Here is a 20,146-nt window from a genome sequence, read left to right as displayed (position 1 = left end):
TGGGAACCCTGCCATGTAAAAAATTAAGTTTCTGGCACCGCCCACTTTTTGTAACCTTGACATATAGTCACTCAATTACCAAGTTTATCAGCTTTGGGGTCCTTGGTATCAATACTTTGTATATCTGATTGGCTGTTTGTGGCTCCGCCCCTTTCTGAATTTGAACCCCAGTCACCAAGTGACCAACTGTACCAGGTTTAAGGCATCTGCTATTAACAGTATAAGAATGGTAGCAGTTTAAATATTCCCTTTGAAAATCAAAAGTTGAATTTTGATTGGCTGTTGTAGGCTCCACCCACTTCCCAAAATCTTAATCTCACTCACCCAATGACCAACTGTGCAAAGTTTGACAACCCTGCCATTAACAGTGTAAGAATGGCTGCAGTTTATATTTTCCCAGTAAAATTTGTTTTTGGCTCCGCCCACTTTGTGTAACCTTGTCACACAGTCATTCAATGACCAATTTTGTGAGCTTTCAGGTTCCTGCCATCAAAAATGTGTGAATGGAAGCAGTTTATCCAGCAAAGAAATCTGATTGGCTGTTTGTGGCCCCACCCCTTTAGTGAATTTGGACCCCAGTCACCCAATGACTGACTGCAGCAAGTCTGAAGCCTCTGTCATAAACAGTGTAAGAATGGCAGCAGTTTAAATATTCCCCTTTAAACGCAATAGGTAAATTTTGATTGGCTGTTTTAGGCTCCACCCACTTTCCTAAATCTTAATCTTATTCACCCAGTGACCAAGTGTGGCACGTTTGAGAACCCTGCGATTAACAGTGTAAGAATGGCTGCAGTTTACATTTTCCCATTTAAAATGAATGGCTGAATTTTGATTGACTGTTTTATGCTCCGCCCGCTTTTCCTGGATTTGTAACCTCGGTCACCAAGTGACCAACTGTGCCAAGTGTGGGGACTCCGGCTTGATTACTGTGAGAATGGCAGCCTTTTACATTTTTTCCATTAAAATGGGTGAAATCTGATTTGCTGTTTGTAGCTCCGCCCAGGTGTGCAGGGGGGCCGCGAGAACCCCAGAACCTATCATCCCAGGTAGTAAGGGATCTGTATACCAAGTTTCGTTCAAATCGGTCAAGGGGTTTTCGAGTGATCGTGGCACATACACACATACACACACACATACACACACATACACACACACACACATCCGATGTTATGTATAGAGATGTCACTATTTTTTTTTTTTAATCCCCAGCCCACCCTCCCTCTCCCCACCAGCCAATCACCACGATCGGCTGTCATAGACACCAGCCTATCAAAGACGATCGCTCATGTGCCTCCCAGGGGAGATTGCAGCACTGTACAGTGTAAATAGATCTAATAGATCGCCATCTAACAGTCTCCTACCAGCGATCGCTGCTGGGAGACTGATGGCGGAACTGAGCTCCATCATTGAAGTGGAGATGCGCTCCTGCAAAACCCCGCCCTAAGATTTCACGCGGCTGCTGCTGCCTCCACACCAATTGGCGGGGAGCCGTCGGCAAGCAGTGAAAAGGAAAGAAATATGGTAGCCTCCATATTCTTCTCAATATGAAGAGAAGCTTGAACAGAGGCACCAGAATAGTGTAAAATGTTTAAAAACTGTTTAACCCTCCTGGCGGTATAAAAAAATACGCCAGGAGGCAGCGCGGCAGTTTTTTTAAAAAAAAATGTTTTCTATATCATGTAGCGAGCCCAGGGCTCGCTACATGATAGCCGCTGCTCAGCGGCATCCCCCCGCCCTCTTCGATCGCCTTCGGCGATCTCCGATCAGGAAATCCCGTTCGAAGAACGGGATTTCCTGGAGGGCTTACCCCGTCGCCATGGCGACGGGCGGGATGACGTCACCGACGTCACTGACGTCGGGTCGTCATTGGGAGTCCCGGGCCACCCCTCAGCGCTGCCTGGCACTGATTGGCCAGGCAGCGCACGGGGTCTGGGGGGGGGGGGGGGGGCGCGCGCCGCACCGTATAGCGGTGATCGGGCGCGCAGCGGCGGCGATCAGGGTGCTGGCGCAGCTAGCAAAGTGCTAGCTGCGTCCAGCAAAAAAAAAATTAAACAAATCGGCCCAGCAGGGCCTGAGCGGCACCCTCCGGCGGCTTACCCCGAACTACGTTCGGGGTTACCGCCAAGAAGGTTAAAAAGGTCAGCAGTGGTGGGCTTACCTCCCCAATAAGTAAAACACAGCCTGTGTTGAATAACGTTTCAACAAAGATACAGTTTATTTAAGTGCTCCACAATGCAATGCGTTTCGCAGGTTCTATCCCGCTTCATCAGGCAATCAAAGGAGTAAAAACGTATTCTGGGTCCAAGCCAAACGTTTCAGAAAGAAAAAGTCAGAGGCATTTGGCATGGTTTCAGACTTGTACTGTGCTTGTATTACTTGTAATTAATGGGGATTTTATTTATTTCTATTTAATTTTATGCATGTAGGTGTAATTTTACTATTTGGCCATTAGATGTCTCCCCACTTTTCTTTTAGTACACAACAAATCTGAAAGATATCTGCTCAGACAGACACCATGCCCAGAAAAACAGATGCAAACTGCATGTGTTGTTTTTGGAACAATTTCAGTGCACTGAGGAAAAATTGGATAAGTCTTGTAATCAAATATTATTGTCTCTTAGGCAAAATGAAGCCACACCGGTATAATCGCCATTTCATTACACCCCTGGAGTCTGACTGCACAGGCAAGGAACTTGGAGCTGATTTGAGGTCTAAAATCTTGGAGACACATTCAGAGCGCCCTTACCACATTCTTAAGATAAGTACCCTCAGAAAGATGGATTGAGGAATCTGTTCTAATGAACGATCGTTCACCAGTCGAACGACTGGACGTGAACAATCATTCTCGTGATTGCGCAAAGGTGGATCAGCGCATCACCAGGCCGCCTCCGAATGGCCACCAATCAAAGGTGCGCTGAGCCCCCCCAAGAAACTACAAACGCACCTTGAAACCAAATAGAAGCTCTGCATCAATAAGCAATGCTATTACATGGGAGCAGCTGACCAAAGTTACTTACATTTGTACATGGCGAGGAAAGGAACAGCACTGATGCACTGATCCACCTTTGCGCAATTTTTAATTTTTACTTGGTGGCGCACCCAGGCTATGCATATGCAAAATTTAGGATTTGTTAGTGTTAGGGGCCCTCCCATGGGGGATTACTTCTTCGCAGTGGGAGGGACAAGTACCTAATAAGTTGCATGCAAACTATTACGGAAACCAACATCCTCCAGTGGTAGACAGGTGCATTTTATTTGAATGCTGGGTGTGTATTTTCGGATAAGTGAATAATGGCGCACAGCGCCTATGCATAAGAATGGCGCCACATTAAAAAGATATGCTTATCGCTATTTATCATTAGTACTGCATAATAATGGCGCACAGGGAAAAGAAGAAAAACGGCACACAGTAAAGTTATTTATCAATAGCGCCGTTCATATGTCAAACAGCAGACGTTATTGCGCACAGTAATGGTATTTATCAATAGCGCCCTACATAAGCTAAACTGCAGACGTTATTTAACTGCAAAATGGTGAATGGATTTAATGTAACACTGTCAAGGTTAGGGTTAGGCACCACCAGGGGAGATTTAGGGTTAGGAACCACCAGGGGGGAGGGGGTGTGCTTAGGGTTAGGCACCACCAGGGGGTGGTTAGGGTTAGGCACCACCAGGGGGGTGGTTAGGGTTATTCACCACCAGGGGGGTGTCTAGGGGTTAGGGATAGGTACAGAGAGGCTTCTGTGTGTTAACGCTAATTTTCAATAAAAGAAACAGAGCTAAATAACGATAAGGCTTTAAAGGGAAGGTTCAGGGAGGGTGGGTAAAAAATCAAAATCAATTTCCACTTACCTGGGGCTTCCTCCAGCCCGTGGCAGGCAGGAGGTGCCCTCGCCGCCGCTCCGCAGGCTCCCGGTGGTCTCCGGTGGCGCGCCCGACCTGGCCAGGCCGGCTGCCAGGTCGGGCTCTTCTGCGCTCCAAGGCCCGGAACTTCTGCGTCCCACGCCGGCGCTCTGACGTCATCGGACGTCCTCCGGGCTCTACTGCGCAGGCGCAGAACTACTGCGCATGCGCAGTAGAGCCCGGAGGACGTCCGATGATGTCAGAGCGCCGGCGTGGGACGCAGAAGTTCCGGGCCTTGGAGCGCAGAAGAGCCCGACCTGGCAGCCGGCCTGGCCAGGTCGGGCGCGCCACCGGAGACCACCGGGAGCCTGCGGAGCGGCGGCGAGGGCACCTCCTGCCTGCCACGGGCTGGAGGAAGCCCCAGGTAAGTGGAAATTGATTTTGATTTTTTACCCACCCTCCCTGAACCTTTCCTTTAACGTTAAATAGCGATAAGCGACAAACGGATTAGAGGCGACACCGTGCGCCATTATTTGCAGACGCCATTTTCAGATGGATCCGTGTATTTTATCCCACTAGTGGGGCTTGCACTTTCAAGCAGGTAGTCATAAGGATGCAATCTGTTTTGAAGTAGCGCTGTTCCTTTTCTCGCCATGTACAAATCATGTTCATGATCGCTCAAATTATCGCATAAGTTAGTGAAATGTTAATGAACGGTTGCGGTGTGATCCGACATGATGGTCATTAAAAACAAAACAACGGTCGCGAGTAGTCTGCTGTCAATACACATTGTTTCCTGAATTTTCCTGTTAACAATGTTACTGGTATATGATATCATGAAAGTGATCGTACTTTGCAAAAAAAACTTTGGAAAAATGTGGACCTTTTGGCTTTAATACCCCCTTCCTGTACAACCATGTTGGTGTTTTGTCTAAGGAGACCTGTTTCTTGTGCACCTTAGGTTCTTGCTGGAATTGTGGATTATTGCCATTTTTATGTCATGGTATATGTCATATAAATAATTTAAATAAAAGCTTTTTAAAACTGTCAGTTATATGTATTTCCTAAAGCCATGTGTACTTTTTTTAAACAATTATGAGTAGGTTTTTTTTTTTTTTTAATAAAGTATATTACTTTTTTTTAGGTTTGCTATTCTTTAACTGTGAAAATACACACAATGGTTGAACCATTAACCTATCTATCACTCTGATGGCCAGACTCCTCTTTTCATAGCAGTGACTGGATGAAGGCTGCAAGCCATACAAGATGTACAGCCTTATGTTCTGTCAGGTTGCTGAAGCAACAAAAAAAGACAATCGCACACTGACTGCAAAAGCCATTAATAATGTTCAAACTGCACTATTCTGTATTAGCACTGTGGGCTATTTCTTTTAAAGGACCACTATCGCGAAAAAAGTAGACAGTTAAAATCTCACATAACCGAAAGATTTTGGGCCACTCCATCTCCTCATGGAGGATTCTCAAGGTTTTTTTGTTTTCAACAGCATTTCCTGAACAGCAGTTGCAAAGTCTAACTGACAAAATAGTGTGCAAGTGAGTAGGGAGGCTGGCTGGTATCTTACTATTTTGGCAGTTAAACTGCTGTTCAGGAAATGCTGTTGAAAACAAAGAACAAACAAACACAGACAAACACAGAACATTTATATCGCGCTTTTCTCCTGGCGGACTCAAAGCGCCAGAGCTGCAGCCACTAGGACGCGCTCTATAGGCAGTAGCAGTGTTAGGGAGTCTTGCCCAAGGTCTCCTACTGAATAGGTGCTGGCTTACTTAACAGGCAGAGCCGAAAACCCTGAGAATCCCCCATGAAGAGATGGACTGGCCCAAAACCTGTCAGTTCTGTCAGATTTTAACTGCCTACTTTTTTCGCAATAGTGGTCCTTTAAACATATCCCATGGCCAAGACCGGGTTTATACTTTTATCACCCCTAGGCCAATATGTTGGGGCTCCCCTTCCAAGAGCAGCAGCACCCCTCCCTTTCCATGTGCAGCCCCCTCTACCATGTTTAACCACTTCAGCCTACAGTGTTGTTTCATCTTATGCATCCGAGCAACTTTCACCTCCCATTCATTTGCCAATAACGTTATCACTACTTATCACACTGACATAAATGATCTATATCTTGTTTTTTCCGCCACCATTTAGGCTTTCTTTGGTTGGTACGTTTTGCTAAGAATTATTTTATTTTAAATCCATTTTAACAGGAAGATTAAGAAAGAAATTTAAAAAATGCATTATTTCTCAGTTTTTGGCCATTACAGTTTGAAATTAATACATGCTACCATAATCAAAACCCACATATTTTATTTTCCCAATTGTACCGGTTATTACACCGTTTAAACACGCGCCCGGCGCAGGCTATCTGGACGGATATATCCGTCCAGATAGACCTAAGTGGTTAACATATTATTTATGCAGCCCCTTTCTTTCATGTACAGCTTTTTAGAGCATCAGCTTCCCTTTTCATGGGTTGCTCCTTGTTTGCAGCCTTTTCTTTCATATGTAGCAACCCCTAGTTCATGTCCAGGTACCCCCTTGGGCTTCAGCTGCCCAAGGCCCAGGCCTTTGTGGCATTTTCAGAAATCTAGTCAGTGGACCTGAGGGGCCCACGTATGGGGCCCACTGCCAGACGCTCTATTAGCTATTTATCGGTGCTGTATGGGGATGGGTCTGCCTAGGAGAACTCACAAAGAAGCATTTGATCCGTTTGGCCAGCTAATAGATTTGTAAGGTTCTGATTAACTGGGAAGACCTCCTGGTTTAACACATGATCATGACCAGCAAATCAGAGCCTTACAATTCTATCAGCTGATCTCATGCTTCTCTGAGAGTTATCTTAGGCAGGCCATCCTAAGTGCTGTAGTGGTAATGATCACCTCTAAAAAAAATACCCAAGCAGGGTGGTGTGACCTAAAACCACTAGGAAGGTATAGGGGACTAAAAGAGACCAAAAAGCCCTCTCACTAAAAAGCAATACTTAGTGTGATTTGACAGATTAAACCAGCAGGTATTTGCGATATTTCAGCTTTAAGTGAACATCTGTGGTTACCCACAATGCCCTGATACTGAATATGCAAATTATCTCTTTATGTTCCTGAAGCCAACACAAAAATTGGCATGTGCATAGAGGTTGGTTTCATGTGCCGCCCCTGCTGTGGGCGGTCTCCCCAGTGGTGAAGGCACTTGGGAGGATACCTGCAACCCTTATGGGGTGTTTCTTGTGAGCGGGGGTCCCGGCCAGTGTGAGCACTTGGGACTATTGCTAGTACTACTCACTACTACTCACCTCCGTTCAAAAGCTTATGGTGGCCATACATGGTACAATAAAAACGTTCTATTATCCCGTTTATTCGATTTAAATGATCGAATCAAATGAAAGTAGAAAATATTTTTTATCCAATCAAAAAAAATGAACGATTATCCCGTTTTTTCGAGAAAAATCAGATCAGACATGCTGGAAAAATCTTTATATTCGATCTATCGAAAAAAAATGAAAAATTGTACCATGTATGGCCACCCTTATGGTGCCCATACACGATACAATAAAAATGTTTGATTTTCCCGTTTATTTGATCTAAATGATCGAATCGAATGAAAGTTGACAATATTTTTTTTTCGATCAAGAAATTCGAACCATTATCCCGTCTTTTCGAGAAAAATCAGATCGAACATGCTGGAAAAATCTTTATATTCGATCTAACTGAATAATCGAACTAAATTATCGAATCGAAAAAAAAAATGAAAAATTGTACCATGTATGGCCACCCTTAGAGCAATTTCCAGGTAATGTAGCTCCCATGTCATATAGCAGAGTTTGGGAGGGTGCATGGATGCTGTACTGCTCCCCTCTGTTTGAAAGTAATTTTGAATAGTGGTATTCATTAACAAACCATTCCTTTTACTGTGCTTACACCTCTTTTAAGCCTCATACACACATACGAGGACTGTCAGCCTCGGGGGTTAGGACTCAATCCCATGAGTGACAGTTCGAAGTTGAGAGCTGTACAGACGCATAATTAGCCTGCAGGTCAGTAGAAGGTTTTGTTGCCACTGAGCGAGGCATAGGGATGATAGCACAGTGCACAATGGAGTGACTAGAGTAAGGAGAACAGCATTATCTACCTGCACTCATACAAGATGATCCAGCAGTCTGGGTCTCGAGTCACCAATAAATCAGATCCACCATACACATGCTAGATATATGTCAGAGGTGGCCCTGAGCACTCGCCCTGGCCAATAACCATCTAGAGTGTATACAAAGCCTTAAAAGGAACCCGAGGTGAGGAAGTGACGTATGGATGCTGAAGTATTTATATTACTTTTAAACAATACCATTTGCCTGGCAGTCCTGCTGATATCTTGTCAGATTTTTGTCAGAAACATCTGATCTGCATGCTTGTTAGAGGTCTATGGCTAAAAGTATTAGATGCAGGACAGCCAGGCAATATGCATTGTTTATAAGGAAATAAATATGTCAGCCTCCATATGTCTCTCACCTTGGGTTCCCTTTAAAGAGCACCTAAAGCTTAATTGACAGAGCCTGTAATGACAGAGTCTCTCTGAATGATTGAGGATGGGGGGGTGGAATGATTGAGGATCACCTGTCCTCCTGACGTCTTCTTCAGGGTGGTGATTGCTCCGCCTCCTTCTCAGAACAGGCACTGGCAATTTTTTTCCAAAATCGGCACTGAGGCTCTAGCCACGCCCACTTGCATGGCCGTGGCCCACCCCAAGCTCGGCAGCCACGGCCTGATTGGTGGCTGCTAAGCTGGGGGCGGGCCACGCAGGTGGAGGACTTCGAAGAGCTACAGCAGTCTCCAGGAACATGACATAGCCCATATATGCCAAATTCAGCTACAAAGGGCACCTGGTGTAGCCAAAAAAGCTAGTTTTAGTTTATTTAAAAGGATGCTGTTATAGGCAAAATTTGTTGGGCTATAAAAGGGCTCTAGATATAGCTAAGAGAAGTGATTATTATGACCTAACTGCTCCCTACTCTCACACAGAACCCTCCCCTGATGGTGCCTAACAGTAACCCCCTAGGTGATGCCTAACTCTAAGACCCCCCCCAGGTGGTGCCTAACCCTAAGACCCCCCCCCCCAGGTGGTGCCTAACCCTAACCCCCCCCCCCCCCCTAGGTGGTGCCTAACCCTAAGACCCCCCCAGGTGGTGCCTAACCCTAAGACCCCCCAGGTGGTGCCTAACCCTAAGACCCCCCCAGGTGGTGCCTAACCCTAAGACCCCCCCCCCCTCCCAAGGTGGTGCCTAACCCTAAGACTTGTGATGCCTAATCCTAACCTCCCCTGCACTATCGAATCAAAAATCTCAGCTATAAAAGGGTGCCCTTTTGTAGCAGAATCAAAAACCTTGTAGCCTAAAACCTTGTAGCTGAATAAAAAATATGGGCCACAAAAAGGAGTGCCCTCCTGTAGCAGATAACCTTGTACCCGAATAAAAATATGGGCTACAAAGGGGTGCCCTACTGTAGCTGAAAACCTTGTAGCCGAAAAAAAATATATGGGCTACAAAAGGGTGCCCGCTTGTAGCCTATATCAAAACTCGGGAGCCCTTTTCACCACCTTTTAGCCCATATTTGCAGAAATAACATTGATGTCTATGAAGGAGTCCTTTTTATACAGGCAGCTCAGGAGCCCTTTTCAACGGATCCCTAAATACAGTACCTAGGCTACCTGTCAATTTAACCTCAAGTACTCTTTCAGTTGTTGTCAATGGGAAGCTAGTTTGGGTGGTCTTTATTATTATATATACAATGCAGTGGGTGGGTTTAAAAGTTGTACTGGGGCCCATGACTCTGTAGCTACGCCACCAAGCAAATGTATGAGGCTTGTTATAGCGGTCCAGGCAAAGGGCAATCCCTTTCACTAATATGAACAACAATGGCTGAGAAACACTGCAGAGAATTATGCAAATTAAAGTATGGGGTGAATTTGCGCTGAACCTGCAAATGTAGACTAGATGTGGTCTGTGGTAAAGAGCGCGTGTCTGCCGGAGCACCCCTTAATAACAGCCAGGATACGGCTTCCAGGTGCCATCCAACATACCAATTAGATGTCGTAATGTTGGGAAGTCTGTGAATGTCAATGGATTCCTTAATCATGTGAATGAAGACGATTTCTTATGGATCTATACTAAGTACACTCCTTTGCTACATACATTACAGCAAATGTGACCCTAGAGAAAATTGCAGCGTACATCTCCACAGGAAATAATGCTGTTACGCTAGCTTAATGTGGTAAATATTCATAAGATCTTTGATTTAACCCTTGCTGCTTTATAAATCAGGTAAGCACAGTCTTAGTTTGTTTTGCTCGCATTCCAGAATTCTTATATTTTGTCAAGGGAGAAGAGTATTTTTTGGATTTTCATGTTTTAAGTATATATACAACGTCCTTTTCCTGTGGTACCCTTCATTCCTATGAAACATATGGCACAATATGCCTAGTGTTCCCTATCATATTCGCTTTCAATGTGATAAAAATTGAAAGTTGATCCATGCGATGTATATTAGAGAAATAGATTTCATCATAGTGATCATATTGTCTGTGAAATGATCAGAAAAATCACAAGTTTATTGCTAAAAACAGTGTACAAAGGACAATAAGGGTTCAGAAGTTTCTGTGTGTTTTTGGTGTAATTTGTAGATACACTAAATGCCCCAAAAAAGTGATTACATCGAAAAGGTTGCTAAAAGTTAATGATTAAACTGCTGAGTTATTACAATGAAAGTATGGTACTTATAATACAGTCAAAATAAAAAAATCGCACATAGTTTGCAAAAGTAACAGTCTATAAAATTAATTATTTCCTCTTCTCTAAACATATGAACCTTGTTAAGGCTTTTGCTGTAACTGCAAGAAAAATATACAAAATAGTTGGAGCAGACTTGCTAAGACGCTGGCCTGCACTTCAAGCCGGTTTCACACTACAAACGGCGTTAGAGCCATGCTCACCGAACCACCACAAACAGGCCTTCATTGAACACTGCGTTAGTACGCGGTGTTCCCTGTCTGGCCACCAGCCAAGGAGGAAGTGACATGCTTGCGGTCTTTAGCATCTTTCAAGCTGTTTTCTGAATTGCTCTTGATCCCATGCGGTGATTTCCAGTACATTATCATATCTGTTTTAATGTAGTGCTGTCTGAGGGCTGGGCGATCACGGCAATCCAGTGCAGATGGTCTCCTACTTACAAACCAATCGAGTTACAATGTTTCAGAGATACACGTTGTCTTTATGTACAAAATATACAGTACTGTACTACAGTACTGTTTTGCATTACATATTTTAGTTAGCAAGTGTTACAGTGTTGTATAAACTGTTATATGTTAGTGTAAAACACCTTAACTACTTAACTCAAACTGGACATTTCATGCGTCCAGTTTGAGGGCCTTTAACCCTATCAGGAAGTACCGGTGCGTCCTGTCAGTCAGCGGTGGGTGCGCAAACCCACGCATGCTCCTGACGCTCATTCATGGCAGGATTTACACGTTGGCTATTAGTGAAGGGGAACATGTGTTCCCCAAGCCAATCCTAGTACCTGGGAATGAATGAACATGGAATCGGAGCCATGTTCATTCACAAAAGTGAATTAAAAAATATAGTTACCAAAAGATTGAACGCTTCCTGATAACTTCCTAAAAAGTAAAATTAAAGTAAAAAAAAGGGGGTTTGTAATTATTACAAAAAACAAAAATACATGTTTATTTCCAAATAACATATTGTCACCATACATTGTACTAAGAATATAATTTAAATGTTGTCACAGCCGGGACAAATGGGCAAATAAAATGTGTGGGTTTATTTATAGTAGCATTGTTTATCTTAAATCTATAGGGGATTGAATTATTTCCTTATATTTTCCTATAGAATGCATAGAAAATAAAGTAATTACTGATAACAAGTACCACTGGTTAGCATTAGATCCGTTCACATTCATTAGGATTCATTTCGTTATGGTAGGGTGCGATAAATTGACTGTTTTAACTGCCAATGTGAACTGGGCCTTAGGCAAGCAGGACATTGCAGTAGTGTCAGTAGGCAAAGGAACATACATATGGGCTGCAGCAGGGGGTTAACTCACCCTTGTTTCCGCCTTAGCCTGCTGCGCTCCATGTAGCTTTCCATCTCTCTTAGACGTCCTCCTGAGTTAACCCCCCACCTCACCCTGTTCTGGTTCTGTTGCAAAGCATTTGGAGGCTCACAGAAGGTGAATAAATATGGCAGCCTCCAATCCCTCTCACCTCGGGTTCCCTTTAAGTATCGTCCTGGATTTAGAGCACAGAGCATCTCATAGCTGGAGCTACATGAATATCATCAGTGCAAAACGGTTAATGTTGGCATGAAGCACCGGGTGTATTGAGCTTCGTCATAGCCCTCAACATAATTAATGGATATGGCGGCGCTAACAGGGTCATTTGAGAGCGTTATATAACTGAACTCCGGCTAGTGGCATGCAAAGCAGTAATGCCTGAGGCTGCAGTTTGGTTATTGAATAGCTGAACTCTGGCTATGGATAGCGGTGATGTTAGCAGTGTTGCTGTAATGAGCACTTAGCTATGCTATAGCCAACGGAGCGTTCACCTCCGTCAGCTCGAAAGAACATTGTCAGAAGAACAGTGAATAGTGAATATAGTGAAGCACCACAAGGGTAATTTGGGTATCCAGAAAGTGGTAATAGATGGGATATCGGTGGAAACAATGGCTGTGGTAAGTAAGTAGGAGCCTGGCGTTCGGCTATGTAGTCAAGCCTTACGTCCGTTATGAGATACTGTTAGGTGTAGGAGGGTGTTGGATGAGGTAGTATTAGGTGGAGGGGGGGGGGGGTAGGGGTAACAGTAGGTAGGGGGGAGGTCAGTGTTAGGGGTAGGTAGGGCAGGGGTAGTGTGAGAGATAGGTCAGCAAAGGTGACAGTAGAATAATATTACCAATACTAGCAGACCCAAGCCCGTTTAAAAACGGGCTGTAGGGTGTTATAATTTAAGTAGGCCTCAGTTATTTGGACTGAGTTAGTCAAAAAGGCTTGGAGTGCAGATCGGCCCTTTAAGGGGATTTTCTCTGAGAGAGAAAATCTGCAGTTCTGTCAGTAGAACTAGAACATACCAAGAAGCTGTTCTAGTACAAGGCCGCAGGTCTCCCTGACCTGCGCATGTACCGCCACTAGAACAATAAACATCAGCCATGTTATGTAAATATCCACATTGCTGCATATAGGTCAGGAGCCTCATTGATTATTAATCAAGTAGGTGTGTATGATGACACCACGAGTGGATCCACCAATAGTCTGATCTAGGGGGTGGCGAAGATGATGTCATATTTAACTCTTTCCTAGTCAGTATTAAAGGCTGAGGGAGCTATGGGAGTTCATTCTGCTCTTTACTTTCGCAATAGCTCGCTAGGCTGACTGGGACCTCTAAGTATGTGCTTCCTTTCTGTAATTTGATATAATGTCTGCTGTACATAGGTAGTCTAGATGTAACATAGAGTAGATACAAGAAGACCTGGGTACTTTCAGCAGGAAGGTACTCACGCAGCTGTAACGCAACATGGAAGTCTGCTTTGCCAGGAGATGATAAACTGTATCTATCTGTATTTCTGTTACTTGAATAAATAACGTAAACATTGAAGAAGCCTGAGAAAGTCTATCTCCTGCTTGCTGTGTGGAGAGTCAAGTGATCTCACAGTCTGTGAGACGTAACTGTAAGAAGTTACTGGTGTCGAAGCAAGGTGATATAGAAGCAGGTTCTAACAGTGGTGCCGAAACCCGGCTCACCTGCAGAGCAGCAACAGGTGTGGCATCCGTAATCTGTGCATGCGACGGCCGCGCATGGACAGATAGGGGGGGATGTGGAGTGAGCTGCAATGAGGTGAGAGCTTCCAGAGGTGAAGTCTGTGGGAGCATATTTTAAACAGGTAAGTACTGAGGATAGTACTGAGGTAGGGGGGTGAAGTTTAACTCCAATCTACCAATAAGAGTAAACAGAGTTCATGAGAACCATAAAGCAACGAGATCAATTACGATATATATTGATCAATTTAAAGTGTACAGAGTACAAGCCGCAGGGCGAATCCCAAATCATTAATAAGAATTGATTTGTTTGTATTTTGATTTCAGGAGTTGGGCAATATGGAATCGAGACAGCTGCAGTGCTGGCAGCAAAGATGGAGATGTCAGTCGGATAAGCGAAAGGTTCCAGATGCCAATCTAAGCTTGGAGAAACACGAGATTCCTGAAATTGGAAAGAGACTAAAACACGAGATTCCTGAAATTGGAAAGAGACTAAAACACGAGATTCCTGAGATCGGAAAACGTCTAAAAAAACTGACTGAGCAAAGCATAGTGCCAATTGCTAATGTTTTTCTTTCCCAAGGTGATGCTTTTATAATGAAGAGTACCGTGCTGATGGTGATCCTAGGTTGCCATTCCGTCCTAGGAGAACGAAGAGAGGACATTCTCATGTATAATAAGGGGTTAATGAGAATGCAAGGCCCAAGCATGTTAATGTTGGGTGACAAAGGTACTAATCCTTTCACACCTCCCTCCGCTTGGCACAGATGGACCATGCAGGGACGGAGGAAAAGAGCACTTGTGCCAGGAGAAAACAAATTTCAGGGCACAAGGTGGGTGAAAGGTCTGAAGGGTCAGGTGTGCGGGCAGTGGGAATTGAATGGCAGTGTAAATCTGCTATTGAGTACCACACTCCCAGAATCGACGCACCAATCCAAAGGTTTGTTAAAAGGTACATTGCAGTACAATGGGTACGTGCAAAAGGTGGAGTGTGTGATTCAGGGGTACCTTGTCTTGGTTATGCAGAGTGAGATGGTTCCAGATTGGAGAGGAACGAGCAGGAGGCGTCAATTCTCATACCAGAGAGACGCAAGGGACAACATCACACTCTGGAGCTACCAACAGAGAGTGCCTCTGAAACAACTATACACACGTAAAGGCTGGAAAGCCGAGGGTTGGTGGTTCTCGAAACACGAAGTAAAAATCGAGATCAAGCCACATTTCCAGGTGACAAAGAGGGTGGGGAGAGAGATCCCGGGGGAGGGAAAGCCAACACAGGGAACCCCATCCACACTACACGGGTCACAACAGGGGACGATATTACCCAGTCCATATGCAGCCACTTATCCTCATGCTAGTTGGGTAAGTGAAGAGGTACTCTTAATTGAAAGATTGCAGAGAGTACAGTCTTCCCGACCTCAGGTACATATTGTGCCTCAGGACGTAAGGGGGGAAGAGGCCCAATCAGGACAGTTGGGGGCATATTTTGTCGGGGAGCTGCTTAAAGATCCTGTCCAACTGAGATTGGACAAGGGGAGGTATAGCGATTTTTTTGGAGAAGGATCTTTTGTAGTTCCCACCTCAACCTGTGTCTCACACCAGGACCTGAGAGGTCAACCTTTTTGGGTGCTAGACGGGGAGGTGAAGCAAGTAGAGTTGTCCTCATGCGGGCAATTCTTGCAGAAGTACCTGCGTTGGCCGGGGCAAGTCAAATTTAGTGAAGAAGCCTGCAGGCTCAATAACGCAGAATGCGAGGCTACTATTCAAAAGATCCACCCTGAAGCCCAACCGATAGTTCCGGTGGCTGAAGGAAAGGTTTGTTTTTTTAACATAGGGTCTAAGGATACATTCAAGGTATATTCTCATAATTGTTCCGATAAGGGGGAGTTTCCAAGGGGAACATATTGGGTGAGCGGAGATCCCATATGGATCCAGTCATCCAGGTTGGATGACGTTATTTCTCAAAGTGTTAAGAGAACACTAAAGTGCAAAGTTTCACGGGTAGTTCCCATCCTGAAAGAGAACATGACATGGGACGAAGGGGAACAGGGTTTGATCCAAGACGACCACATTTTGTTACAAAGGTTAAACAAACAGTACACTAAGTTAGAGGTAAGATTTCACCTTTATACAGGTGATCTTAACGAGGTAGAACACAAAAATGAGCAGGTGAGTGCCGGTCTGACCTGGTGGACAAAGGTTCCGGTGATGTTCCAGGGACACTCGGACTGGGCCTCTGCAGTTCCAAAGTTCTTTCTACACCCACTGGTCGTCTGGATGGGGATGACAACGTTAGGCATCATTATCCAGGTGAGGTTGCGTGTTAAAATTACGTAAAACAAATTAACCTGGTCCAGAGATTGGTGCCTCATAAACAATCTCATGAACCGATATTTTCAAATTAAGGGATATACAGGGTTACGGGTATAGGTTTAGTAGTACCGGTGATGGAGTTGATTGTATAAAGGCGCTCTTTTAGAAGGCACCTGGCACTGCTCAATTGTGTAACAAACAAACGAGTTTCACTTTTCTGTGGTCATGCAAGTTTGTGAGTGATACGTAAGTGACGCAAATGCTGAGCATGTGGTATAGAGGGACTTAGAAGTAGGGCCTCCCCAGAGAGCCTGGTTACAGGAAGACCAAGAGGTCTTGCTCTCTCTCTTCCAGGGGTAACCGCCTAGAGCAGAGAAGTTGTGTGAGCACGAACATCGAAAAGTGAAACATAAAGGAAAGAAACCAGGTACGGTTAGGTTCAGAAGTGGGGATCTGCGGATCAAGCCTTTTTAGGGGGGATTGTTATAATTTAAGTAGGCCTCAGTTATTTGGACTGAGTTAGTCAAAAAGGCTTGGAGTGCAGATCGGCCCTTTAAGGGGATTTTCTCTGAGAGAGAAAATCTGCAGTTCTGTCAGCAGAACTAGAACATACCAAGAAGCTGTTCTAGTACAAGGCCGCAGGTCTCCCTGACCTGCGCATGTACCGCCACTAGAACAATAAACATCAGCCATGTTATGTAAATATCCACATTCCTGCATATAGGTCAGGAGCCTCATTGATTATTAATCAAGTAGGTGTGTATGATGACACCACGAGTGGGTCCACCAATAGTCTGATCTAGGGGGTGGCGAAGATGATGTCATATTTAACTCTTTCCTAGTCAGTATTAAAGGCTGAGGGAGCTATGGGAGTTCATTCTGCTCTTTACTTTCGCAATAGCTCGCAAGGCTGACTGGGACCTCTAAGTATGTGCTTCCTTTCTGTAATCTGATATAATGTCTGCTGTACATAGGTAGTCTAGATGTAACATAGAGTAGATACAAGAAGACCTGGGTACTTTCAGCAGGAAGGTACTCACGCAGCTGTAACGCAACATGGAAGTCTGCTTTGCCAGGAGATGATAAACTGTATCTATCTGTATTTCTGTTACTTGAATAAATAACGTAAACATTGAAGAAGCCTGAGAAAGTCTATCTCCTGCTTGCTGTGTGGAGAGTCAAGTGATCTCACAGTCTGTGAGACGTAACTGTAAGAAGTTACTGGTGTCGAAGCAAGGTGATATAGAAGCAGGTTCTAACATAGGGTTTGTGTTTTTCGCCGCCGCATGCACACGCGCGCGCACCCGCCGCACACCCGGCCGCCCGCTCACACACCTGCCTGGCTCCCTGGCCCTGTCCCTGTCCTCCTGTCTGTGTGAGGCTGGAACAGTTGTCTCTGTGTAGCTGGGTCCGTGCTATTTGCTACTGCGCATGTGCGCAGCACGGACCCAGCTACACAGAGACAACTGTCCCTGCTATACGCAGGGACAGTTGCCTATTATTATATAGGATTGTACTGTTACCAGTATTCTGCAACTTCTCGGGCCCCTTTTTTCCATGTATGCCATCAGTGATCATTTGTGCAATAGGGGATGCAGAGGTTGTGACAGCAGCAGGTAAATCTAACAGAAAATCTAACAGAAAATTGTATGGTGTACCTAGCATTACACTGAAGATGTCCTTGGAAGGTTTTGATTATTCATATCAATAAAATTGCTTGGGAGTCCCATTTAGAACTCGCAATGGGGCCCCTGGCTCCTTAGCTACACCACTGGTGATCCAACATACCTGATCAGTATCAGGTTGGTCAGCAGAGCTTTGTGGGTTCTCCAGGGCCATAACGCCATTGAATAGTAGTGGTTAGCAATGGCTTGCAGTTTGTGGTTGCATAAATACAGCAATAGTGAGACTTGCTCATTGCTTACTGGAGACGCACACACCTGCAGTAAAAAGTTTGATTTTTTTTTTCTTAAATAAACTCAGGCTAGTTTTGCAGGACCACTTTTGTCTGATGAGCCCCAAAACAACTCTAGCTTGGACATGTCTTAAAACAGGCCATTGCAGTTCTTATCACTGCACTTTCAACTTCACACTGCAGTATAAATTGTTAGATTAGACAGATAATACAAGAATAAAAAGAATAGATGAACACTACCAAACCAGGTGGGGTTACAGAATTTGACTTTTTTTAACATAGATTCCTCTTTTTTCTCTTTTTTTCTTTTGTTACCTGTTTTTTTTTTTAAACTAAGGGTTTATATACTGCCAGTGTATGATTGACCACAAGGGGGCAGCATCCTCTCAAATATAGAAGTGGTTTACACAAGCCATAAAAGGGTAGATCTGCCATCAGTTATGATTGAAGGAGAATATACATATTTTCCAGCTCTTTGTGCAGCTGCTGAATTCCTGATCTCACAGCGGCTCTTTTTGTTTTTTCTTTTTTTTCTTTCAAGTGTACCTGTGACTTTTAAAAAGCAAAAACATGATATACTTATCTCAGTAGTGGGAAGAGCCTGAATAATCCAGAGTCTTTCCCCACCCAACTTAAGCTCACTTTTCAAGACCCACTGAACCTTCTCGGCAAGCCGAGTGGCCCAGCTTCTGTCTGTGTACAAGAGTGTCTGCACTGCGCAGGCGCAAGTAGCATGGAGCAGGGCTAGATTTACCATAAGGCACTGTAGGTATGTGCCTACAGGTGCCTGATGATAGAAAAGCAGCTCCCTCCCCTCCTCTAGTTCATCCCTCCCTCCTTCCCTATGAAACTTAATACAGAGGGTACCTCTGGCGCTTACATTTGATAAGGGCGCCTGAAAAAAAAGGGCGCCTGATATAGATGAAAAAAAGCCATATTTGACTACAAAGGGTGCCTGGTGTAGCCCAAATGCCAAATTCAGCTACAAAGGGTGCCTGGTGTAGCCCAAATGCCAAATTCAGCTACAAAGGGCGCCTGGTGTAGCCCAAATGCCAAATTCAGCTACAAAGGGCGCCTGGTGTAGCCCAAATGCCAAATTCAGCTACAAAGGGCGCCTGGTGTATCCCAAATGCCAAATTTGGCTACAAAGGGCACCTGGTGTAGCCCATATGCCAAATTGGTGTATCCCATATGCCAAATTTGGCTACAAAGGGCGCCTGGTGTAGCCCATATGCCAAATTCGGGTACAAAGGGCGCCTAGTGTAGCCGAAAAGCTAGTTTTAGTTTATAAAAAGGAGGCTGTTATAGGCAAAATTTGTTGGGCTACAAAAGGGCTCTGGATATAGCTGTGAAAAGCGATTGCTATGACCTAAATTCTCCCTACTTTCACACAGAACCCTCCCCTGATGGTGCCTAACCCTAAGAACCCCCTAGTGGTGCCTAACCCTAAGCCCCCCCACTTGTGATACCTAATCCTAAGCCCCCCTCCCCCTGATTCAAAAATCTTGGCTATGAAAGGGCGCCCTTTTGTAGTAGAATCAAAAACCTTGTAGCCGAAAACCTTGTAGCCGAATAAAAAATATGGGCTACAAAGGGGCGCCCTTTTGTAGCCCAAAAAAGAAAAAACCTTAGGAGCATCATTTCCCCTCAGGGTCGTTGCAACTTAGAGGGAGGTGTAATTCAGGGTCCGGCGATCACCACAGCTCCGAATTACTCTTACGCGCTCTGCGCAGCGTAACATTGCTGTGATGGTTGCTGCTGAAATCACCTTCTTTGCTTCTTCGCTCCTGAATGCCTAACCCTACCTTAACCTTTTACCCATTGAACATAACCTTAACTAATGCTGGGGATACACGGTACGTTTCTGTACCTGTATCGACCAGCTGATAAAATTCAGCTGGCCCGATCATGCCGCTCGACCCGCGCCCCTCGATTCCCGCTGGCGGACAATGGCAGGGAATCGAGCGGCTGATAAGCACCGCCAGCGGGGATGAGTGGGGAATCGATCCGCGCGCACGAGCGGGACGCGGCTGGGGTCGATCCGGCGACTAATCGAGCCGCCGGTCGACCCGTGTATGGCCACCATTACACTGTAGAAAATGCCAAACCCTAATTTACCTCATGATTTGCTTTCTACTGTTAATCATAACCCAATTGATCATTTGTCCTAACCAAAAAATATAGAACCTTCCCTGTTCCTTCTTATCCGTTACATTAGCAAAGGTACAGATGAAACTCAAAAAATTAGAATATC

This window comes from Hyperolius riggenbachi, chromosome 4 (genome assembly GCF_040937935.1).
Source record: "Hyperolius riggenbachi isolate aHypRig1 chromosome 4, aHypRig1.pri, whole genome shotgun sequence".
Taxonomy (NCBI): domain Eukaryota; kingdom Metazoa; phylum Chordata; class Amphibia; order Anura; family Hyperoliidae; genus Hyperolius; species Hyperolius riggenbachi.
This window is presented reverse-complemented; position numbering follows the sequence as displayed.